General features: G+C 39.7%; 1 protein-coding gene across 7 annotated transcripts in view; it reads right to left on the reverse strand.

Annotated features, from left to right (window-relative positions):
- CEP128 (centrosomal protein 128) overlaps nucleotides 1-22,641 on the reverse strand; it is a 456,691-nt gene that overhangs the window by 154,057 nt on the left and 279,993 nt on the right. The gene's annotated exons all lie outside the window — the stretch shown is intronic.

Consider the following 22,641-nt stretch of genomic DNA (forward strand, 5'->3'; position numbering starts at 1 on the left):
AATTTCAACTCCAGAAGACCCTTTATTCAGTTCTCTCTAAAGCTAATAAGCATTGCAAAACTACCTACAGATTTTAAAAAAAAAACACAACAGTCTTTTTGTTCTTTTCATCTCAATATAGGAAGCTCTGAAAGGTGAGATGAGAAGAGAAAAAGTATAGAATGCAGGCCCCAGCTCTGCAACGCCCAGATTGTTGGTTATAATCTATGTACAATATCTAGCAATGACAAATTGACTATTTATTAATGAGTTGTTGTTCAGTCGTTAAGTCATGTCCGACTCTTTGTGAACCAATGGAATACAGCACACCAGGCTTCCCTGTCCTTCACCATCTCCCAGAGCTTGCTCAAACTCATGTGCATTGAGTCAGTGATGCCATCTAACCATCTCATTCTCTGTCATCCCCTTCTCCTCCCACCTTCAATCTTTCCCAGCATCAGGGTCTTTTCCAATGAGTCGGCTCTTCCCATCAGGTGGCCAGAGGAATGGAGCTTCAGCTTCAGCATCAGTCCTTCCAATGAATATGCAGGGTTGATTTTCTTTAGGATTGACTGGTTTGATTTCCTTGCAGTCCAAGGGACTCTCAAGAGTCTTCTCCAACAATAGTTGAAAAGCATCAATTCTTCGGGACTCAGCCTTCTTTATGGTTCAACTCTCACATCTGTACATGATGACGGGAAAATCATGGCATTGACTATACAGACCCTGGTTGGGAAAGTGATAGCTCTGCTTTTTAATATGCAGCCTAGGTTTGCCATAGCTTTTCTTCCAGGGAGCAAGCGTCTTTCAATTTCATGGCTGCAGTTCCCATCTGCAGTGATTCTGGAGCCCAAGAAAATAAAATCTGTCACTGTTTCCACTTTTTCCCCATTTATTTGTCATGAAGTGATAGGACTGGATGCCGTGATCTTCATTTTTTGAACGTTGGGTTTTAAGCCAGTTTTTTTCACTCTCTTCTTTCACCTTCATCTAGAGGCTCTTTAGTTTCCTCTTTGCTTTCTGCCATTAGAGTGGTATCATATGCATATCTGAAGTTGTTGAAATTTCTCCCAGCAATCTTTTGATTCCAGCTTGTTATTAAAATCCAGTCTGGCATTTTGCATGATGTACCTTATAGATAAGTTAAATAAGCAGAGTGACAATACACAGTCTTGATATACTCCTTTCCCTATTTGGAACCAGTCTGTTGTTCCAAGGCAAGTTTTAACTGTTGCTTCTTGACCTGCATACAGGTTTCTCAGGAGGCAGGTCAGGTGGTCTGGTATTCCCATCTCTTGAAGAATTTTTCACAATTTGTTGTGACCGACACAGTCAAAGAATTCAGTATAGTCAATGAAGCAGATGTACATATGGTAGCTCTTGATTCACATCCTGAAGACTCTCTTAAGGGATTTTGTGCGTACTTCGCTAGCATGTGAAATGAGTGTGGCTGTGGGGTAGCATGAACATTCTTTGGCATTGCCTTTCTTTGGGATTGGAATAAAAATTGACCTTTTCCAGTCTTGTGGCCACTGCTGAGTTTTCCAAATATGTTGACATATTGAGTACAGCACTTTAACAGCATCATCTTTTAGGATCTGAAAAAGCTCAACTGGAATGCCATCACCTTCACTAGCTTTGTTCATAGTAATGCTTTCTCAGGTCTACTTGACTTCACACTTAAGGATGTCTGGCTCTAGGTGAGTGATCACACCATCACGGTTATCCAGGTCATTAAGACCTTTTTGTATAGTTCTTCTGTGTATTCTTGCCCCCTTTTCTCAATCTCTTCTGTTTACCATTTCTGTCTTGTATTGTGTTCATCTGTGCATGGTATTTTCCCTTGGTATCTCCAATTTTCCTGAAGAGATATCTTTTCTTTCCCATTCTATTGCTTTCCTCTATTTCCTTGCATCATTAACTTAGACAGCCCATGTACCTCTCACTATTCTCAGGAACTCTGCTTTCAGCTGGGTATATCTTTTCCTTTTTCCTTTGCCTTTTCCTTTTTTCCTTTGTTCAGCTATTTGTAAGGCCTCCTCAGACAACCATTTTGCATTTTTGTATTTCTTCTTCTTTGGGATAGTTTTGTTCATCATCTCCTAAACAATCTTACAAACTTCCATCCATAGTTCTTCAGGCATTTTTTCTACCAGAGGTCTAATCCCTTGAATCGATTTGTCATCTCCACTGTATAATCAGAAGGGATTTGATTGAGGTCATACCTGAATGGTCTAGTGGCTTTCCCTTTCTTCAATTTAGTCTGAATTTTGGTGTTATTTCTAGAAGGTGTTATAGGCATTCACAGAACTGGTGAACTTCAGCTTCTCCTACATCAGTGGTTGGGGCATAGACTTGGATTATTATGATGTTTAATGGTTTTGCCTTGGAAATGGACCAAGAGCAATTTGTTGTTTGTGAGACTGCACCCAAGTACTGAACTTTAGACTCTTGTAGACTATGAGGGCTACTCTGTTACTTCTAAGAGATTCTTATCCCCAGTAGTAGATAGAAGAGTCATCTAAATTAAGTTTGCCCATTGCTGTCCATTTTAGTTCATCGATTTCTAAAATGTCAATGTTCACTCTTGTCATCTCCTGCTTGACCACATCCAATTTACTTTGATTCATGGACCTAACATTCCAGGTTTGTATGTGTCAATGGAATGTACTATGTTAAAAGATGGTAACGAACCAAAGAACGAAACCATATTAAAATCACACTCATTTACATACTTATGCAAATGAGACTTAAATTCATTTTACCTTCAAATAACGAAGAAGTTTCTGATTGTGATGTTATAAGTACAAAAACAAGTCAAATAGCATCCTTCTGGCAGATACATACAAGATATGGTTCAGAAGCTGAGTTCACACAAAACAATATTATGCAAAGGCTACCAGACATATGGGATGAGTTACTAAAGGAGAACTGCTGAAGCAAAAAATACCAATATGCCTCACTGAGAACAAGAAGAGTATTTACATATGATTCAAATGAAGAATGTGGAGAAGAGTAAAATACAAGGTTAAGAGAACTGGGACTCTACCCAGTAAATGTGAGCCTGAGGTAAACTCTTTGTCTCTGTTAAAGTCGAAAGACAATAACATATTCTGTGCTCTTCTTAAATATGAGTAAGGCTGACATTTGTTAGATTGCTTACAATGGAAATCTGTGGACCACCCAAATCTTTTTATTCTATTACAATTGGCCTGAAATTAACATATTACTGGAAATAATATTTATTTTATATCTTAAAACAGCTGATGACCATCTTTCAATAATAACTGGTCTCTACCTTGTGGGCTAAATAGAGAAGTTGAGAAGATAATGCCCACTTTCCCGCTTCTTTAAGTAGAATCTTAATCTTACATGGATCCATGGTTTTTTGATGGAGTTTTGCTCTTAGACTGAAATCAGTAAGAAAATCTGACAGTAATTATCACGTGGCCAGAACCAAGGACTAAACAAAGTTTAACTCAATCTCTCTGACTGCAAAGGCAAATAACACATAATCAAATCTTTCTTATAGAAAGTGACTTTTCCATGGACCAAGACAGATAGAAGTACCCACTGCATGGAATTTATAAAAACCTCAAAAACAAAGCCTTGTTTCTAACCACTGTCCTTTGGAATATGGAAACATATTTGCTGTTTTACTTTGAAAGGGCATTTACAGGATCACATTTTCATTTCAAAATTGATAGGTCTGGGATTAGTCAATTCAGTTGACTAATTGGGATTAGTCAATTCAGTTGACTAACTGGGATTAGCCAATTCAGTTGACATCACAGTGCAAATAAGTCTAATTCAGGTGTATAGGAGGTACCCTCATCTTTATTTTGTAGATTATGAAGTATGTCATTCCTGATAGGTGGAATCAAACTAGAGATGGAGGATAAACTTTTTTATTTTAATCTACCATGGCTAGAGCTAAAAAAAAAAAAACAAATTCATGACCTATTAATAAAGGGTAAGGACTACTACACTGACATATGGAGTGACCATATATTAATAAATATTTTTTACTATCTCATCTATTAATTCTTCAAGTTACTATAATGGAACTCTCACCTCTTTTTAAAATCACTACCAATTCCCTGCCAAGTTGAATTCAATAGACATTTTAGATTACTTACCTAACTTGACCTATATGTTGTACTGAACACTAAGGACAATTTCCTCAAGATATTCTACTTTTTTCCAGAACATTCTCTCTTTTATCTCCTGAATCCTCACTTCCCTGTATGCTCTCCTGGCTCTGTATTTTTGTTTTTTACCATCCCTTTAAATGCAGATGATCCCCAGGGTTCTGTCTAAAGCCTTCTCCTTTTCTCACTCTTGATTTGGCCTCCTGATAAACAGAGTATGAAATGTGGGTTTGACAAGTCCCCATATGTAAACAGGGTTTCCCTCATATGTAAACAGTCACACCAGAGGTAAAGAACCCACCTGCCAATGCAGGAGACAGAAGAGACAAGGCTTCAATCCCTGGGTTGGGAAGAGTACCTGGAGGAGGGCATGGCAACCCACTCCAGTATTCTAGACTGGAGAATCCCATGGACAGAGGAGCCCGGTGGGCTAGAGTCCATGGGGTAGCGAAGAGCTGGACATGACTTAGCAACTGGGCACATATGTGGACAATTCCCAAACAGGCCCTCTCAAAAGACTTATCCTTTTTCTGAGCTTAAGTACCAAATTCTAATATGCAGTCCATTAGCAGACTTGATACTTTAAGGGGGTCTCAAACACAGCATCTAAGTCTGAATTTGTTATCCCCCACCATCCTTCTGAATATGTAAGAGGATGAGTGAAATTCCAGGAGAAAACATCAAGTTCTGTCACTGCCTAGTTAATCTTACTTATATTAACTTATTTACATTCTTTGAGAATGGATTCCTAGCTACTGTGAAGGACTATTATTATGAGAATTAAATTACATGACATGATGGCCCTCCCTAAACACAAGTTTCTAAGTTTCATCCTATTTCCCTGGAGTTTCTATCTCAGTTGACGGTAACTTGCCCATCTAGACAACCAAGGCAGAAACCTGAGGCTCATTCTGGATAGCTTTCCCTCTCCCAGCAACCATAACCATTAGTAACAGACTCTGGCCTGTCTACCATCTGTGTGTCTCCAGCATTTGCCCCTTCTCTATAATTACACTCATATTAGGTTGAATCCTCATCATTCTCTATTGCAATCACACACTCACATCCATGTTTCTAACTGAATCTTTATACTACTGCCTGAAACCTAAAAACTACCACTACTCCTAGTTTTATAAAAGCTAATGTTTTAAACTCTTAGCATGGGATCCATCTGTCTGACTTTTTTGAAACCCCATGGACTGCAGCTCACCAGGTTCTCTGTCCATGGGATTCTCCAGGCAAGAGTACTAGAATGGGTTGCCATTTCCTTCTCCAGGGGATCTTCCGGACCCAGGGATCAAACCCAGGCCTCCTGCATTGCAGGCAGATTCTTTACCACTGAGCCACCTGGGAAGCCCCCTTTACAGATCATCAAGTGTCACCTTTCCCATTAGCTAACGCTTCAGTCACAAGCTATCAATGTTTGTCACTGCTTCACCATTTTTCTAGTTTTGGGTTGTGAGTCTGGTCTTCCACATTTTCCCTAGACTCTGATATACTATCTGGTATAAAGTGTGCCCAGAATAAATAACTGTTGAATTAAAACAGATTAAAATCAAATTGTAAAATATTTATGGCTGCTGAAGAGTGCTTTCTGGGTCTAAAGTGAATGACTGTTAAAAGGTTTAAAAAGGATATTTGTTCTTTACTCAACAGTATTTATCTCAACAGTGAAAGAAAGCGATCTTGTAAATAATTAAAATAGCCATGTCAGAATAGCATAGCAATACAATTCAATTCAATTTAGTACTACAAGTGTGAGATGGGGGCAATACAAAGAAATAGGGAGCTGGCCCTACTTTGAACTTAAGCTGCAAATTGCTGGAACTCACATCAGCCCAGAGATGTCTGAACAGTAAGCAGAGAAGGGCTTACTTGCCAGGAGCTGGTTCACTTGAAAGATGGAAGAGGCTCCTGGAAAATCCTCCTCCTAGAAAAACACTGAGTCAAGTTCTGTCCAGTAGTAAAACTTCAGCATTAATGAGAACTGCCAATTCTTAATACAACATGGGATGGATAGTTGGGATTGATTGCTTTCGAACCTACTTTAACTGTATAAACTCAAAAGAAGACTGATTGGTTCCACAAGTCTCCCGTGCATCAGCGGCAGTGCCACTGAGACGTACAAGGCAGTCACTACCATCAGTAACAGAGATCGGCAGGCACCATGGCCATCTGCAGATAGCTGAGAGGCCTCACCAGAGTGGTACACACCCGAGCTTAGGCAATGAGGCTTACCAAAGACGGTGATCTGTGAAAGGCACAGAAACATGCAGCTGAAGGGGCACTGGTATCCAGCAGAGGAGCAAAGCCTGGTAGGTACATGCAGAAATAAACACCATCCCAGCACAGGAGGTGGACTGCTTGGCCCATACCAGGTATAGTAAGTTAAACAGTGACATGCCCAAATGCATGTCTGCTTGGAACCTCAGAAGACACCTCACTTGGAAATAAAGTTAATTAAGGATATCAAGAAGAAAGGTTCATACAGTCAAAGCTATGGTTTTCCAGTACAGATGTGGGAGTTGGACCATAAAGAAGGCTGAGTGCTAAAGAATTGATGCTAATGAATTGTGGTGTTGGAGAAGACTCTTGAGAGTCCCTTGGAGAGCTAGGAGATAAAACTAGTCAATCTTAAAGGAAATCAACTCTCAATATGCATTGGAAGGACTGACGTTGAAGTTCAAATCTGACCACCTGAGGAGGAGAGCTGACTCACTGGAAAAGACCCTGATGCTCGGAAGATTGAGGGCGGGAGGAGAAGGGGACAACAGAGGATGAGATGGTCAGATGGCATCATCAACTCAATGGACATGAGTTTGAGCAAACTCCAGGAGATAGTGAAGGACAGGGAAGCCTGGCATGGTGCAGTCCATGGGTTGCAAATTAGGACATGACTTGGTGACTGAAGAAGAAGAAGAAGAAATGGTCCTGGATTCAGAGTGGGTCTTAAATTCAATGACTGACATCTTCATAAGAGAAAGGTGAAGGAGATTTAGATGTAGACACAGAGACATACAGGGGAAAAGGCCACTAGATGACAGAGACAGAAGTTGATCAGTGCTACAGTAAGCCAACTAATGCTAAAGGTTTCCAATCACCACCAGAAGCTGGAAAAAGTAAAGAAGGATTAGTCCCCAGAGCCTTGAGAGGGAACATGGCCCAGGCAATACTCTGATTTCTGACTTCTAGCATCCAGAACTGACAGACTAGACGTCTGTCATGTTAAGCTCCCCAGTTTGTGGTGTTTTATTATGGTAGTCTGGGGTATCAAGAGAGTATATGTTACCTATTGCTGTTGTTGTTTCGTCCCTAAGTCGTGTCCAACTCTTTGAGACCCCACAGGCTATAGCATGGCACGTTCCTCTATCCATGGGATTTCCTAGGCAAGAATACAAGAGAGGGTTGCCATTTGCTTCTCCAGGGGATCTTCCCAGTCTAGGTTTTGAATCTGCGCCTCCTGAATTGGCAGGCAGATTCTTCCCCACTGAGCCAGGAGGGAAGCCCCATGTTACCAAGTAGAAAAGGGTATATGAGCATCAGACACAGGCACTTAGACTTCTCAGAATACATGCAGCAGTAGGGGAAAAGACTTTATGGGGGAGACCGACAAAAGCAAGTAAGGACAAGAGACTGAAACAGGGGTGTCACGCTGTCAAGAGAAACACAGTCCACTTGTTTTGTCTGCATTCTTCTCGTTTCAAAAAGAAGATACAGAAGATACTGTCCTTCTCAGAAATCTCACTGATACAAAATCATGATAAATCAAATCTCAAATATCAAAGGAGCATTCAGTAACGACCATTACTGCTATTAGTCTCTTTTGCTAATATTCAATTCAATGAAGACAACACAAAATAGAATTCATATATTATCAAACCTTTCTTTTAAGGTAATACTTTAACCACTCTTTATTTCTATAAAATTAAATTCACTGGAAAATGAAAGGATATGAGTCATGACAACTAGACTATAGTTAATGTCTAATGTGAATTGATAAATTAGATGATAAAGATACAAAAAGAGGCACAGTAATGTATATAGTTCACACTGTTATTTTAATGAAATAGAACATTTTCAAAAATACATTCTTAAATTACCAATTTTTGCATTTTCTAGAAAAATTAATCTATTTTCATGGAACAAAATTTATCCCATCTCAGATTCAGTTAAAATGAGAAAGCAATAGCAGTTCTGAGGAAAGATAAGAAAGGGTGATAATTGAGACATATTATAATTCTACCTATGTGGTGTGGGCTGTATTAAAAAAACACTCTGCATCTCAGAATCCTCACAGGTAATTTAAGGTTACATTTTTACTCTAACAAGCCTTCATTCCATGAACTATATATAAATATAACACTTATTTTACCCACTTCACAACAAAAATGAAGCAGCTGAGATTTACTATGGGTACATTTCTAAATAGTTTTATTTTAAAAAATGATTTACATATATGAAAACATAACCCTCGTACTTTTTTAAAATAAACATTGATCTAAATTTTATAAAAACTGCTAAAATTTTATAAAAATTGCTGCTGTCAAAGAGTTAATATTCAAATAGGAAAAATGAGACAAAAAATCAACAGCATACAGTAAGTCTAAGTGGTAAAATGAAGATAATAAGTATAGTATGGAATGAGGAGGTATTATTAACAGGTTGGTTAAGGGAATACTATAGAGGATGTCACATTTGAATTTGGGCATTTAGATGGAAAGCAATTAAAATAAGCAAAGAACACTGACAATACCAGATGCTGGCAAGGATGCGCAGCAAGAGGAACTCTCATTTACTGCTGGTGGGAAGGCAAAAATCTATAGACACTTTGGAAGACAGTCTGGCAGTTTCTTACAAAACTAAACATACTCTTACCACATAATCCAGCAATTGTGCTCTTTAGTATTAACCCAAATAAACTGCACTTATATCCACATACATCTGAATGAAAACTGCACTCTAGAAAGATTGTATGGAATGTTTCAGTTTAATTCAGTTCAGTCACTCAGTCGTGTCCGATTCTTCGCGACCCCATTAATCACAGCACGCCAGGCCTCCTTGGCCATCACTAACTCCCGGAGTTTACCCAAACTCACATCCATAGAGTTGGTGATGCCATCCAGCCATCTCATCCTCTGTCGTACCCTTCTCCTCCTGCCCCTAATCCCTCCCAGCATCAGGGTCTTTTCAAATGAGTCAACTTTTCTCATCAGGTGGCCAAAAGTATTGGAGTTTCAGCTTTAGCATCAGTCCTTCCAATGAACACCCAGGACTGATCTCCTTTAGGATGGACTGGTTGGATCTCCTTGCAGTCCAAGGGACTCTCAAGAGTCTTCTCCAACACCACAGTTCAAAAGCATCAATTCTTCAGCACTCAGCTTTCTTCACAGTGCAACTCTCACATCCATATATGACCACTGGGAAAACCATAGCCTTGACTAGATGGACCTTTGTTGGCAAAGTAATATCTCTGCTTTTGAATATGCTATCCAGGTTGGTCATAACTTTCCTTCCAAGGAGTAAACGTCTTTTAATTTCATGGCTGCAGTCACCATCCGCAGTGATTTTGGAGCCCCCAAAACTAATGTCTGACACTGTTTCCACTGTTTCCCCATCTATTTCCCATGAAGTGATGGGATCGGATGCCATGATCTTAGTTTTCTGAATGTTGAGCTTTAAGCCAACTTTTTCATTCTCCTCTTTCACTTTCATCAAGAGGCTTTTTAGTTCCTCTTCACTTTCTGCCATAAGGGTGGTGTCATCTGCATACCTGAGGCTATTGATATTTCTCCTGGAAATCTTGATTCCAGCTTGTGCTTCTTCCAGCCCAGCATTTCTCATGATGTACTCTGCACAGAAGTTAAATAAGCAGGGTGACAATATACAGCCTTGACGTACTCCTTTTCCTATTTGGAACCAGTCTGTTGTTCCATGTCCAGTTCTAACCATTACTTCCTGAGCTGCATACAGGTTTTTCAAGAGGCAGGACAGGTGGTCTGGTATTCCCATCTCTTTCAGAATTTTCCACAGTTTATTGTAAATGGAATGTTTAAGAATGCTTAAATCACTATCTCTTACCCACACTATCATCAGCTTATCAAAGTTTCCCAAGCCCTGGTCTCCAGGCCAGTTGGATGGGGTCTACTTGGGGTGCACTGTTATACAGCTGATTCGAGGGCCCCATTTTGCAATTATAAAATCAGAAGCTTTGGGGGATGGAGCTCAAAAATGTGCATTTTTAAAAAGTTCCCCTAATATTTATGCATATTAACTTTTGGGAGCCACTGAAATGGGAGGAGAATCTAGTCCTTTTGAATTAACAGCAATCTTCCCCAAATCTCATCTGACATTTTTCAAATTAGGAGATGTTACCCATAAGTAGCTCATTATATAAATGTACTGTGTTTGGTAAGTTTCTTCACTTCATAATGACACAGAATTCACAGAACAGTATTTTAAAAATTATATCCTGGCCCAAGGAGAGTATTGGTTCACAAAACTTTTCTTCAGGTATAAGCACATGTGCGAAGCATATGTGTGTCCACACATGTACCAGGTAGTGGGGGAGAAAAAGGGTTTCTTATGGAAGTGAAAGTGAAAGTCACTCAGTCGTGTCCGACTCTTTGCGACCCCATGGACTATACAGTCCATGGAATTCTCCAGGCCGGAATACTGGAGTGAGTAGCCTTTCCCTTCTCCTCCAGGGAAAAGAGATCTTCCCAACCCAGGGATCAAACCCAGGGCTCCTGCATTGCAGGCATATTCTTTACCAGCTGAGCCACAAGGGAAGCCCCTCTTATAGAAGGTCATGGTCAAAAAAAGTGGGAAAGACATTGCCTTCCAGAGCAATAAGGAACATTCATAGGCAACAGCAGGTTTGAGGAATTCAGTTTTTAAGCTCAGGAAGAAGAGTTAGCTATTTGTGATTGGCGATTTTCTTCTATATAGGCCTGACATGACAAATTAGAAAGTGTATTTTCTGGAAAGTCTGCTTTACCTATAGCAAATAATCAGATATGTGACCTGACAAGGCTTATTAAATCCACTGGCTGGTATTTATTATTTCTGATTCACTTGGCCATGAATAATATAGTCAGGAAGAAAATGGAATATATGTATAGTGACTTTGAAGCCCAAGATAGGAAGCTGAAGGGCTTGGCAGGTAGAGTTTTCATTTCTTCTCTTAGTTGAAGGTCAGGACATTTAAATAGAAAGGGAGATATGGGAAGTGAAAAATAGCTATATAGATGATACGGACAAAGCGAACATGAAGGACATGAAGTCAAAATGGGCTTCTGGCAGGGAAAGAAATTTACTTCATCATTAGTCGGAAGAAAAATTTGGTGGGATTTTCATCAGAATGTCACAGAAGATTTTCACCTGAAATGTGGATAAGTGGGAAAATGTTTCAAATCAGATCCTATGTGAATCACTGTTCAGGGTGAGCTAAATATTTTATAGGAGAAAGTAACCCATGGAAAGGTAAAGGACTACATAACCAGCCAAGAGCATCTATGTATTGTTATGGAGAATATGGGTGACGGTCATTATGAACTTTAGAGGTAAAGAGATGGAGATGAAAACGATGTCATAAGTTTTAACAATGAGGCTCATTTATTTCATAGATACTCAGTCTCTTCTATAATTTAGAGAAGAAAGAAATGGCCTTACCCCCAACAAAATTCTACTTTAGGAAAAGAGGTACCAAATACAAAAAATTATATTAACAAAAAATCCAAAATGATGCAGATAAATGGCAGTGGGAGGAAGAAGAGAAGACTTGGGAAGGAAATCAGGGAAAGCTTTCTGCAAGACGTAGCCTGTTTTGAAATAAGTCTTATAAGAGAAGTTAAATTCAAAAGCACATTAGGAGTGGGATAATGGAGGAGTAAGAAGTGTTTCAGAAACCCAATCCAATGAAGTGGTCAGGAAATAGAAGTTATGTTCCATTATACCGATCTACTTATTTATTATAAGCAGATGGTGATTGCAGCCATGAAATTAAAAGACACTTACTCCTTGGAAGAAAAGTTATGACCAACCTAGATAGTATATTCAAAAGCAGAGACATTACTTTGCCGACTAAGGTCCATCTAGTCAAGGATGTGGTTTTTCCTGTGGTCATGTATGGATGTGAGAGTTGGACTGTGAAGAAGGCTGAGCACCACAGAATTGATGCTTTTGAACTGTGGTATTGGAGAAGACTCTTGAGAGTCCCTTGGACTGCAAGGAGATCCAACCAGCCCATTCTGAAGGAGATCAACCCTGGGATTTCCTTGGAAGGAGCTGAAACTCCAGTACTTTGGCCACCTCATGTGAAGAGTTGACTCATTGGAAAAGACTCTGATGCTGGGAGGGATTAGGGGCAGGAGGAGAAGGGGATGACAGAGGATGAGATGGTTGGATGGCATCACTGACTCGATGGACGTGAGTCTGAGTGAACTCCGGGAGTTGGTGATGGACAGGGAGGCCTGGCGTGCTGCGATTCATGGGGTCGCAAAGAATTGGACACAACTGAGCGAGTGAACTGAGCTTAACTGAACTGTATACTGTCCTAAATATGAGTACAAATACATGACTAAAAATAAAGAAGTATAGTGAACAACTTTTTTGCAATAAAAGAAGGATAGATAAATTGATATTTCTGGGGAGGATACTCTATTGTACCTTGCTTTAGACAGAGCTTTGACAGAGCTTTAGAGTTAAGACAGAGCTTTAGAGTTTTTCTCACCAAAAAAAAAAAAAAAAATCCCAAAAGAATAGACAGTACTTGACATTTCCACTTTCTTAACAGCTATTTAATTCTTGTACTTTGGCTTGAAATGGTCTCTCAAATATCAATGGTGACCTAATTGCTAAATGTAATTTCGTTTCCTTTTCCTCAATATTCATCTTTAACATTCGTGAGGTATTTTATACAATTAATCTTTCTTGCTTAACACACTTTCTTTGGATTTTTCACTAGAGGCTCACCTATCTCTCAAATCAATATTTTCATGTCTTTTTGGTCTGTTCTTCCTACTTCTCCCCACTGCTATATGTTGGTGTTTTTCAAGGTCTTACTCCTGACCCTTTTCTTTTCTCATTGTAAGTCATTTTATTTCTTTCATCCATTGTGGGTGAACTAAATCTCTATATGCATGATCTAAATCACTCTCTATAAGCTGCAACTGCTCTTCTTACCCACAGTTTCCTCATTTCAGCGTATATTCCAATTCTCTTGAGGATGCAATCTGTATAAGTAATCACCTAACTGACACCAAAATTACATTTTTCTCTAAATGTCACAATTTCATAGTCATAGTCTAAAAAAATGCCCCCTTCCTCTTTCTCCCTCTTAAACGAGTTAGAATTCTTGTTGATTCTTTGTTCACATACACTCATACCATCCTTTAACCTGTTTCTATTGTCTCTACCTCTGTTCACATCCTTACTATTTTATACTTCACAACTAGACCCAATTGCCAAACCACGTAGGGTGTTTGGAGGTACACAACAGTATATTTTGGAATTGAGGGATGAAATATAATAACTCCCATATCACTATCCTTATATTTCTGTCTTCATCTATCTACCTACCCTCTTCACAGAATCAGAGTGATCTTACTAAAATATAAATCTGTGACGTCATATCCATGAACATCCTTCAAAATGCTTAATTAACATGAAAGACTGGCCACCTGATTCATTTCTTGCTTATTAACTGATCACATGCTGTTCACTATAATCATACATGTCTTTCACAATTCTGCTCTCTCCCTCCCTGCTCCTCTTGTTTGTTTGCCTGGGTTCCTGCTCAGGGGCTCAGGGGGAAGTACATGACCCAGATCTGACCACTCATTAACGACTTTCGCTTGGCCACAGCAACTGGCTCCCAGAATGACAGATGACTGAGTTAAGGCAGAGGCTCCAGGAAACTTATGCTATGACTTTTGGGAAAGCAGCACCTTACCGTTGGCATTGTATGGCTTGTAGAAAAAGACCAATGGGGGACAGGGATGGTTATCATTGCTACCACTTGGGAGAAATCTGCCTGAAAAACAGAAGAAAATGGAAAAGGGATGAAAGCAGAATCCTGACAACAGACCTGCACTGACCTTTAGGGTTACAGGAGTCCGTGGAAATCCATTTTGTTTTGTTTAAACCAGTTTGAGTCTATCTTCCTTTTGCTGCAACTGAAAGCATCCTACTGATAAGACCTACTCTAACAATTCTCTGTTGACCTTCTAATCTGTTTTATCCCTCTTTCTTCTGTGCTTCATACTGCTACTTCTCCTCTTCAAGTAGCATATATTTGGTCACAGAGGCAGATGAAAACTGAAGCCTTTCAAAAACCAAAGGAGATATTTTGTATCTTTGGCAAAACCTAAAATTGATTTGCTATAATAAAGCTCTCCATTGAGATGTAATGAGTAGGGAAGTGGTTCAGTTCTATCCAGTCGCTCAGTCGTGTCTGCCTCTTTGCGACCCTGTGAACCGCAGCATGTCAGGCCTCCCTGTCCATCAGCAACTCCCAGAGCTTGCTCAAAATCATGTCCATTGAGTTGGTGATGCCATCCAACCATCTCATCTTCTGTAGTCCCCTTCTCCTCCTGCCCTCAATCAGTCCCAGAATCAAGGCTTTTCAAATGAGTCAGTTCTTCGCATCAGGTGGCCAAAGTATTGGAGTTTCAGCTCCAGCATCAGTCCTTCCAATGAATATTCAAGACTGATTTCCTTTAGGATGGACTGGTTGGAGTGGAGGCGGAGTGAAATCAATATAAATGTGATGGATTCTCAAATATTTCTTGAAAAATTCAAGTTTATAAAAGAAACCAGGGCAGAGATCAAACTTCCAAAATCTGTTGGAATCATCTGTTGGAAAAGGAATCAGATTAATTTGCCAACATCCACTGGATCATAGAAAAAGTAGTGGAATTCCAGAAAAACATCTACTTCTGCTTCATTGACTATGTTAAAGCCTTTGACTGTGTGGATCACAAACCACTGTGGAAAATTCTTAGAGACAGGAATACCAGATCACCTTTCCTGAGAAACCTCTATGCAGGTCAAGGAGCAATGGTTAGATATGGAATGATGGACTGGTTCCAAATTGGGAAAGGAGTACACCAAGACTGTATACTGTCACCCTGCTAATTTAACTTATATGCAGAGTGCATCATGTGAAATGTCAGGCTGAATTAATCACAAGTCAGAATCAAGATTGCTGGGAGAAATATCAAAAATATCAGATATGCAGATGATACCACCTTAACATTAGAAAGTGAAGAGGAACTAAACAGTCTCTTGATGAGGGTGAGAGGAAAATGAAACAGCTGGCTTAAAACTCAACATTCTAAAAAGTAAGATCATGGCATCCAGTCCCATCACTTCATGGTAAATAGATGGGGGGAAAAATGTAAACAGTGGCAGATTTTATTTTCTGGGCTCCAAAATCACTGTAGGTGGTGACTGAAGCCATGAAATTGAAAGAAGCTTGCTCCTTGGAAGAAAAGCTATGACAAACCTAGACAGTGTATTAAAAAGCAGAGACATCACTTTGCTGACAAAGGTTTGTATAGTCAAACCTATGGTTTTTCCAGTAGTCATGTATGGATGTGAGAGCTGGACCATAAAGAAGGCTGAGCACCAGAGAATTGATGCTTTCAAACTGTGGTGCTGGAGAAGACTCTTGGAGTCCCTTGGATAGCAAGGAGATCAAACTTGTCAATCCTAAAGGAAATCAACCCTGAATATTCATTGGAAGGCTTGCTTGCTGAAGCTGATGCTCCAATACTTTGGCCACCTGATGCAAAGAGATGACTCACTGGAGAAGACCCTGATGCTGGGAAAGATTGAGGGCAGGATGAGGAGGGGACAGTAGAGGATGAGAAGGTTGGATGGCATCACCAACTCAATGTACGTGAGTATGAGCAAACTCTGGGAGGTAGTGAAGGACAGGAAAGCCTGGCTTGCGCAGTCTGTGGGTTACAGAGTCAGACACAACTGAGTGACTGAACAGCAACTCAAGTGTTTCTTGAAAAATTCACATTTATAAAAAAACACAGGCCAATACCTCCTCTGCTTTCAACAGTCTTCTTCCTACAGTTTGAGTTATAGGTTATACTACTCAACTCTGCAGAAAGCAAGGGCATGCCTCCAAAAGGAGAATATTAGAGCACCACATGAAAGCAGACAGGACTGGAAAGATGGGGCTTCTTTTTCTTTTTTCCAGCTAGAAAGTTCTACCCTTCTTAACCATGGTATCAGTCAGATGCTAAATGTGACCAGTTCTAGGATGCCTCTGGAGAAAACTAAATTTAGCTTCATTCTACCTAAATCCATTGAGAAATTTGTGAATAAGCATACAAATCCAGATTTAACTTTTGGTCACAAAGAGACCAGAATTAATATTTACAGCGTGTTACTAAATTGCCCTCCTCTGGTCATGCCCTAATATCCATGTTCCTATTTCTTTTTACTGGCCCTGAATCCATCTAAGCCCACTCACACAGACCTTTCCTGTTTCCATCTGTCCTGGCCTAACCTGATGCGATGTAAATAGCATTAAACCCCCCAGCCATGTTTGAGTAGTTGGAAGTCATTCATTTTTTTAAAAGAATAAATTGAACTTTTTTTTAATGGTGGCATCTCACTTTTCTCAAAAGGCAGAAGTCTATCTTGGCCTTATATTTGATGGCCATTTTACATGGAGATTAATATTCTTTCAGGGAAATGACACAAAGAAGTAGCTGTACTCGATGCATGATTTATACACGTAATTCCAACTAATACTAGAGAGAAAGAAGTGAAAAGTGAAAATGTTAGTCTCTCAGGCGTGTCAGACTCTTTGCAACCCAAAGGACTGTAGCCCGCCAGGCTCCTCTGTCCATGGAATTCTCCAGGCAAGAATACTGGAGTGCATAGCTATTCCCTTCTCCAGGGGATCTTCATGACCCAGAGATTGAACCCAGGCCTCCCGCATTACAGGCAGATTCTTTACCATCTGAGCCACCAGGGAAGCCCAGTGCTAGAGAACAAACATGTAAAAATCTTTATGGATGGAAGGGAAGGGGAAAGGGAAACTTGAAACTCTTTGAAGTGAGGCAGCCAGTGGTCAGTTTTGAGCAACAAGGAAAGAATCGGAAATGACTGAGTGACTGAACTGAATCTTTTGTAACCAAAAAAAAAAAAAAAAGAGAGAGAGAAAAAACTAACATGTTTAGTTTAGGTGACATGTATTGATGTTAAGCGAGACTATAAAATGTTCCTTTAAAAATCCTTTTTGAAGACAAGGATTCTTGAGTAAATCAAGTTTAAGCTGAAAGTCGCACTGAATATCCATCCTGTCTCCTGTTACTGTGTACACTTTGAATTTTCAAAAGCTATCACCAAAGCAGAGTACTTTAGATTGATAATTTAGATCTTCTAGGAACATGGAGAAAAAAAGTAAAAGTTAATTGGTTTTTAATTCACCTAGTACAAGCCTGAAAAAGGTAATTTGTCATTTTTGATCTGACATTGCTTATGGGCATGGCAACTACAGAAGAATTATGGTAAGGGATATAGAAATGATAGAGGAAATTGGTTTTGAGTATTCCTAGGTTTTGCATCAACATTCTTTTGTTGTTGTTGTTTGAAAGCTTTATTGCCCTATTCATAGTTATGCTTGTCAGCAAATTTCCTTTGGCTACATTCAAAAGGCAGCTGTTCATCCACAGTCCCTGATGAATCAAGAATTTATCAAAGCCAATTCTTGGCCCAGTGACATGATCTGATTGCTAGAAGAGCTGCCAGTTTCCCCCTTTGCAGACACTCACAATTGTCAATTGGATCCAGGCAGGTTGCATATTTATTTTTAAATTATCTATTACTGTATTCCAAAGACAACACTTTAAAGTGGGATAATCACATTGAGATTTGAAGGTTCAGAGCAACTAATGATGCAATATTTTTTTAAAGGTCTCCATAGATATATAATGCCTGAGTGATGAGCATGTGCTTGCTCAGTTGAGTCAGACTCTTTGTGACCGCATGGACTGTAGCCAGCCAGCTTCTCTGTCCATAGAATTCTCCAGGCAAGAACAGTGGAGTGGGTTGCCATTTCCTACTCCAGGAGGTCTTCCGGACCCAGGGATTGAATTCACATCTCCTGTGTCTCCTCCGTTGGTGAGCAGATTTTTTACCACTGTGACACCTGGGCAGTTTATAGAAAGTCTATAACATTTTAAATTCAGAATGATGCAGATTCTTCTCTAAAATATGACAATAGGTATAATCTATGTGGTACCCTTGTGAGTAGAATACATATAGTTGATCAAGCGACTGACAAAGCCTGGCTCATGCCGTACACCGAGTTGCTTTGATATGGGAATACCATGGGTGAAATCAAATTACCTATAAAGATTTTCTGCCACCCTTGACAAGGATTCAGTTTCCAAAGTAATGCTTGAAGCTACAGAGTGAGACTGATGAAACAGGTCAGGGAGCAGTTAGACTATACAAAACTTTCCATTTCCATGTTAACTGAGCTTCCCTGGTGGCTCGGAGGTTAAAGCATCTCACTCCAATGCAGGAGACCTGGGTTCAATCCCTGGGTCGGGAAGATCCCCTGGAGAAGGAAATGGCAACCCACTCCAGTATTCTTGCCTGGAGAATCTCATGGACAGAGGAGCCTGGTAGGCTACAGTCCACGAGGTCACAAAGAGTCGGACACGACTGAGCAACTTCACTTTCACTTTCACTTTCTGAGCAACATAAAGTGCAAATATGGCCTGTGACTACCTGAGGAAATGAATTTAGAGAAGCACTGGATACGATATTGTGACAAGTCTTAAATGATTTCTGTTCAGTTCAGTTCAGTCGCTAAGTCATGTCTGACTCTTTGCAACCCCATGGACTGCAGCATGCTAGGCCTCCCTGTTCAACACCAACTCCCAGAGTTTATTTAAACTCATGTCCATTGAGTCAGTGATGCCATCCAACCATCTCATCCTCTGTCTTCTCCTTCTTCTTCTGCCTTCAATCCTTCCCAGCATCAGGGTCTTTTCCAATGAGTCAGTTCTTCACATCAGGTGGCCAAAGTATTGGAGTTTCATTTTCAGCATCAGTCCTTCCAATGAATATTCAGGACTGATTTCCTTTAGGATGAACTGGTTGGATTTCCTTGCAGTCCAAGGGACTCCCAAGAGTCTTCTCCAACACCACAGTTCAAAAGCATCAATTCAGTGCTCAGCTTTCTTTATAGTCCATCTCTCACATCCATACGTGACTACTGGAAAAACCAAAGCCTTGACTAGATGGACCTTTGTTGGCAAGTAATGTCTCTGCTTTTTAATACGTTGTTTAGATTGGTCAAAACTTTTCTTCCAAGGAGTAAGCGTCTTTTAATTTCATGGTTGCAGTCACCATCTGCAGTGATTTTGGAGCCCCCAAAATAAAGTCTGTCACTGTTTCCACTGTTTCCCCATCTATTTGCCATGAAGTGATGGGACCAGATGCCATGATCTGTTTTCTGAGTGTTGAGTTTTAAGCCAATTTCACTTTTCTCTTTCATTTTTCAAGAGGCTCTTTAGTTTTTTGCTTTCTGCCATAAAGGTGGTGTTATCTGCATATCTGAGGTTACTGATATTTCTCCCCGCAGTCTTGATTCCAGCTTGTGCCTCATCCAGCCCAGCGTTTCTCATGATGTACTCTGCATATAAGTTAAATAAGCAGGGTGACAATATACAGCCTTTATGTACTCCTTTCCCTATTAGGAACCAGTCTGTTGTCCCACGTCCAGTTCTAACTGTTGCTTCCTGACCTGCATACAGATTTATCAAGAGGCAGGTCACATGGTCTGGTATTCCCATCTCTTTCAGAATTTTCCACAGTTTATGGTGATCCACACAGCCAAAGGCTTTGGCTTAATCAATAAAGCAGAAATAGATGTTTTTCTGGAACTCCCTTGCTTTCTCAATGATCCAGCCAATGTTGGCACCAGAAACACTTGTTACATGAAGAAGGATATGCATGCCCTGGTACACGAGTAGAAAACCCCAGTGACACTACCATCATTTCTGGCTTTCCTTCATGTAACAAGCCTGAGAGATGTCTATTAATTCCCTGGTTTACTCAGCTCAGAGCTCTACCACTTTAAAAATTTGAAATTGTTCTAAATGTAATGAAAAGCACTTGGTGATCTAAATAATTATGGTACTACCACTGAAACGTGATGATGAAATTTATATTTTCACTAATAGAACAGGACAGTAGTCTATTACAATGGAAACTACTGAATCATATATGTATTTCATTAGTAATATCTGCTTTTTAAAAATTCATGTAAAACTATTCTAAGTAATGATTACACTCACTTTCCAAGTCAGATGGGCAATTACATGATAAACTGGCAGTATTTATGATTCCTTAATTATGATGATGGATTCTCATGAGCCATGCCCCTTATCAGGTGGTTTGAAAGGTCTTTTACTGAAACGCAACCCAAAACTTTCCTGGAACCCAGACCTTTTTGACTGCAATGTTCCCAGAGCCAGATAGTGTATGCTGTGTTATCAGAGACCTTGAGGTATATGACAAATGCTTATAAACAGATGGGGAGGTCTTTTATGCACACTAAAGATACCATGAATTATCAAAATTGTAGCATCTTCAATCTCTTAGTACTTTATTTTCCTCTCTTCTTTGCTAGTATATTCTAAATCCCTCAAAGATAGAATAGAATTTGGCTTTGAGATATGAAGAAAGTGGTTTAAATAAGAGGATGGGGCTCACAGCACTTCAAATACTTTGCTTATATTCTGTCATTGTAAATTTTAAAATTGTCAGTGTGTACAAACCACCTGAATTAATGTCAACAAAACATATGTTAAAATATTACTTGCTTATTGTATCGTATCAATTAGTTCAGAGTCACAAACACAGTAACTGACACCCATATAACAACCCTCAGTCTTAATGAGTTATGTGCCACTTCTACATTAGACACACTTGGCCAAGTATAGAGAACATGAAACTAGTTCTTCTATCAGATTTTGTGATTGCAGAGATAAAGCCAGAAGAGTCCATCAGAAACATAAATTTAGCTGACATCAGACTTAGGTATAGACAGGTGCTAAATAGCAATTTAAAAGCATTAACAGATCACTGTCATGTTGACTAGAAGGCTTTCTTAACAATTGCTAAATGCTTGTTATTTTTAGGTATTATGCAAAATACAGTTAAACTTAACAGCTTTAGGCAGTATATGGTATTATCTTTATCCACTAGAGGAAACCAAGGCTCAGGAATGCTATCTAACATTGCCAAAACCACATAAAAAATGGTAAAGCAGAGTCTGATTTTTTTAGCCCTTTGGCTATCTTGTGTCCCTCGCACATTTTCCTTAAACATATACCCTGAAATATATAAAAATGTTTCATCTAAATTCACATTTCACCTGAAAAAAGTTTGACCCCAAATGTTATTTCTTTGGTTGGAAAAAATAAAATCCATTTGCTTGTCCACTGATAAGACCCCTCCTATCTTTTTACAGAAAGCACATGAACCAAGATCTGTGCAACCACCACCCCTCCCTGCAACCCGATGTTGACTTTTCTAAGCCACTTGGTTTTCCAGTGGTTTCTGGAATTACTTTGTGTTAGACTCTTAACTTGAGAGCCTTTGCACACACCGCCCAGGAGGAAATGTGAATGTAGGGATGTCTTTCAGTATAATATCAAACTGCCAAGTGGCACCTAGCTGATACAACATGGCTGTTATCGTCACTGGTCATTCTTTATCTTGCCATGACATGTCTAATAAACCTCTTGGATCCTTCTTATGAAAACAAAAAACAAAACAAAATCTGTCTTAAAGCGCTGTTGACATGGAGCAGAAGAGGAAAGACTGATGCTATAGCTTTGTCTGGCAGGGGAGCACTTTTTACTTAAACCACTCTATAATACTTCCTGGTTCCATTTTGGGACTATGGAAAAATCAGTGCCATCATTATTCGGTTTCCTCAGAAACTAAAGGAAAAAAATGGACTCAGGTGAAAACGAATTACCTGGGGTCTAGCTCACGACAAATTCAGTATTTTAGATAGTGGAGAAAGTGTGTACCAAGTTATGAATTTTGCACAATAGCCCTTGGAATGATGGCATTCAGTTGCAATATGAAGTTACGGAGGAAGATTCACATCAAAACATTTTGATGTGAAAATGGCTTGGATAAAATCATGATAAAAACCAGGATAGTGCTAAACACCAAGCAAGGTTCAATGGAGGATAAACTGCTGAATGAAAGTTCATTTGCATGAACTCAGACTTGGTCACCCAATGAAACAGAAATATGGGGTTAAAGAAATAGAACTAGTAATTATTGTAAAGCAGGTTTCCCAGTGGTTAAAGAACCTGCCTACCAATGCAGGAGGCCTAGGTTCAGTCCCTGGGCCTGCAAGATCCCCTGGAGTGGGAAATGGTAACCCACTGCAGCACTCTCCCCTGGAAAATTGCATGGAGAGAGGAGCCTGACTGCTACAGTCCATGGG

This window comes from Ovis canadensis, chromosome 7, assembly GCF_042477335.2.
Source record: "Ovis canadensis isolate MfBH-ARS-UI-01 breed Bighorn chromosome 7, ARS-UI_OviCan_v2, whole genome shotgun sequence".
NCBI lineage: Eukaryota > Metazoa > Chordata > Mammalia > Artiodactyla > Bovidae > Ovis > Ovis canadensis.